At 38.0% G+C, this 3,478-nt stretch overlaps 1 long non-coding RNA gene across 2 annotated transcripts in view; it reads left to right on the forward strand.

Annotated features, from left to right (window-relative positions):
- Positions 1 to 1,923, forward strand: part of LOC134632489 (uncharacterized) — a 5,946-nt gene extending 4,023 nt beyond the window's left edge. The window contains exons 4-5 of one of the 2 annotated variants that reach the window (XR_010094505.1): positions 247 to 305; positions 1,264 to 1,923. This is a non-coding gene — a long non-coding RNA (uncharacterized LOC134632489). The remainder of the gene's footprint in view (positions 1 to 246; positions 306 to 1,263) is intronic. The other variant, XR_010094506.1, reaches the window with a different exon arrangement.
- Positions 1,924 to 3,478: the final 1,555 nt, after the last annotated feature.

Here is a 3,478-nt window from a genome sequence, read left to right on the forward strand (position 1 = left end):
AATATAAATATAAAAATATCTAAATATCTCCTGCCCGTTATATTTTAATGATGTAAGACCAGATGTCTGTTATCGTGTTACATAAGCATTCCTCGCATATCAATGAGATGCTGTACAGTACAATCCTACTGACACAGCAGAGGGATAACGATGGCTATTTAACATCGTTGCACAACACATTCGAGCTGCATGATGCAGACAAAGTGACTAAATCATCTTTTTTGTGGTTTATTGTCTTCAAACCAGCAGACAAAGCTGATGGCAGAAGATGTTTGGAGAAGAACTTCAGGCCGTGTACTGACAAGGTATTTTTTTCTTGTTATCAAAAGACATTTGGAGTGACGGCTTCTACAACTGTGCTGATGTGAAGCTTACAGTCTAAGAAGTCACAGTGTTGATATTCAGCACAAAGAGAAAAGCTCACTTGTTTGAATTAATTTACAATCATAGTTTTTATAAATTCTGACTGTAAACAGCTTTTACAGCTTTGATATTGTTTGACACTCGATATCAGGTGATGGTATTTAATTTAAAGGTTTCTATGTCCCAATGAGCCATTTACACTGACCAGTGTCAGTTTGACTGTAACACATTCATTATTTACATCCAACATTTCTAAGAGAAATAACTAAATGTAAAAAATGGCAGCCCTCAGGCCAGGTTTAATTGATAGAGATATATGCATGCATTATGAAATGTATGTATCCCAGATCATTTTTATTCATCTAGTCCTGGCAGACCCACCCCTTCCTCCCAAGTTAACTGCAACCCAAAAGAACTAGTGGGGCTATTTACACACTCACAACCAGTGTGGGGTAAAAAGAGCCACCAAAAACCTGTCAGCCTGCACAGCTACAGATGTGCTAAAAGCTATAAGAGTTAGAAGCTCTGCTTATGGAGAAACCTTCTAAGCCTAACAGGGGACAGGTACTCCTGCCCAAATAACATGATATAACCCCACATACAGCCCAGCCATAAAGTGAACCAAGTCATTTAGTTAAAGACAGCATGGGACCAAATGCATGTAACCAGCCTGCCCCAACCTGACATTTCTTCCTCCTGAATTAAATGAATGAATGGATGAAAGTTAAATGACTACAAACCTAAAGCCACTAGTTCCCACACTGGAGTTCCCTGACACTGTGTTAACTGTACTGAGCTTGTATCAACAGTTGTAACAGGCTAAGCTACGTGAGACACTGCATTGAACGATTGTTTCTATTTTAATGGTTTCAGCTCATATGTTCTTTTTCCTTTCTGTAGATCAAAGCAGCTCGTGCTCTTTCTGCTTCCATTTTGATGGCAAGAAGAAGAAGAAGACTTCAGCGAAGTGGCGTTCATGGTCTCAGTGGACAGTCATGGTCACACACTGCATGTGGTTTTAAAAGCAACATGTCTGTTCACCACAACAATGGAGATGTGTAATATCAGTGCAGCTACGGTTTGTTCTTGAACATCAGTTCTGTTTTCTACTTTGACCACTTAGACCAAAAAAGTGTTGTTTTCAGATTCTTTCTTATAAATCTGTAAAGCACCTGCTCATTTTTTATTACAATTAGTTTCACATAAATAGTAGTGTTTCCTTTATGATCTTTTAATGCTTACACTACACTGTACACGTCTACATTAGAGACATTTCTGTTACCTATTTATGAGACTGGGCCTCTTGACTACAATTTGGAAATGGATGCAAAATCACACGGATCGTGCTATTGTTTGTTTTTTAATATGATGGACTGAACACAGGACGTGTCTGACTAAGCAAAGATTAATCTGATCCCATTTCTACCTGTCTCTGCTGTTTCAACATTTCACTGAAGTTTGCTCAACTGTAACTGTCAGGATATATATTTATTCCAGCTCTCACAGGGCAAAGGAATGACTCAGACTTGTCAAATGTTCTTTGACTTGATACACAATATGAAGTTCACAATTTTCTTACAAATAAAACTATAATGACAAACATGAACAGCTGTGGTTATTTCTGAGACATGATTTTTTTGAATGTGTTCATATTTAGACATTTGTATGCTGAAACTGTAATGGTGAACCTGAGGTGATGGTCAGCAGAAGGCAAATATATATAAATATAAAACAATATTGAAGTAATGTCTTTACCCTGTGCAGCGTGTGGACGCTGTAGTAAACGTGCACCGCTAGCTCACGTGACTGACTGTCTCCATGGTTACATCGTATATTATTAGCTATGTAAACAGCTTCCAAAGATACCGCCATAGCTCTCTGCAGCTGTAACACTTTAACACTTTACAAATCATTTCACGTTTTTGATAGTTATGAAGAAAGAATATGTTTTTTAAGTCATGCTAGGCTGTTGCTATGGTGGTTGCTGTGGACTAGGGTGGACCGCGCGTCCGATTCCTGTTATTAGCTGTCCGCCGTAGGAAGGCTGCGTTCCGTTTAGAAGTAGCTCCAGTCTGCCGTAACTCGAACTCAAACCCCGCTTTGTTCTGTAATTAAAGGGCTTTTACAGCCGTTCATGACACACACGCACGCACATAAAGCACTTTGCCTCACCATGAGAATGCAACTTTACTAAAACCTTTAAAGTATCTGAGATAGGATAGAAAAATGAAGCAACCAGAGATTTAATGATGAAGACTCTGGGTTCTGTAGTTCACGTTTTACAGTCCTGAATGACTCTCTGCACATCCAAATAATTTATTGAAGAGGAGTTTAGAATGCACTTTACATTTAGACTGTTGCTGTTTAATTTTTTACACTGTTACGATGTCATGAATAAGCTTCACCTGCCAGGGGTTTGATGGATCAGCTGGACAATACAGTCAAAGACACACTTCATTCATGATATGCAAGAATCCTAGTTGGATTTTTGTTTTCACTCATATTTTAGAACCAAATATTGAAAACAACTCTGACAGACTGGATACCTGGTCAGGGTGTACATTACCTTTCACTCAAGCATCCCAGGACAGAGCCCTGCCCCACAATGAGCCTGGGTGGATACGTAGTTATAATATAAAATGACTGATACTGAATATGAATATTTCATGAAAATCAAATTATAATATGAATTCCTAGGTGTTTGTTATATCCAGCAAGAGATTGATTACATATGTCTGAATTGCTAACCCTAACCCTAGCTCAATAGACCACAATGCCCTGGACTGTCACTATTATTACATGTTGTGAACATAAGTAGCTTTGATCACAGTTTATGTTGTAAAAGAGAAGGAATATTGAAAAAAAGATCAACATTGTGATATTATTTCTTCCAAACCGACCAGAAACATGTTTGTCATACTCTCACAGCACAGGATCAGACTCACTGTGCATGACGGCTCAGGCCAATAATGTTTGTTAGATTGTCAGTTGTTTAGTATACTTCTGTACAGTTAGGGTCACCATCTCTATTTCAGTATAATTAATATGCAGAAAACACTAAAAGTTGATTGTCTTCCAATATTCTAACATAATTAAAAAAACTTTGACTTACTAT

This window comes from Pelmatolapia mariae, linkage group LG7 (assembly GCF_036321145.2).
Source record: "Pelmatolapia mariae isolate MD_Pm_ZW linkage group LG7, Pm_UMD_F_2, whole genome shotgun sequence".
NCBI classification, from domain to species: domain Eukaryota; kingdom Metazoa; phylum Chordata; class Actinopteri; order Cichliformes; family Cichlidae; genus Pelmatolapia; species Pelmatolapia mariae.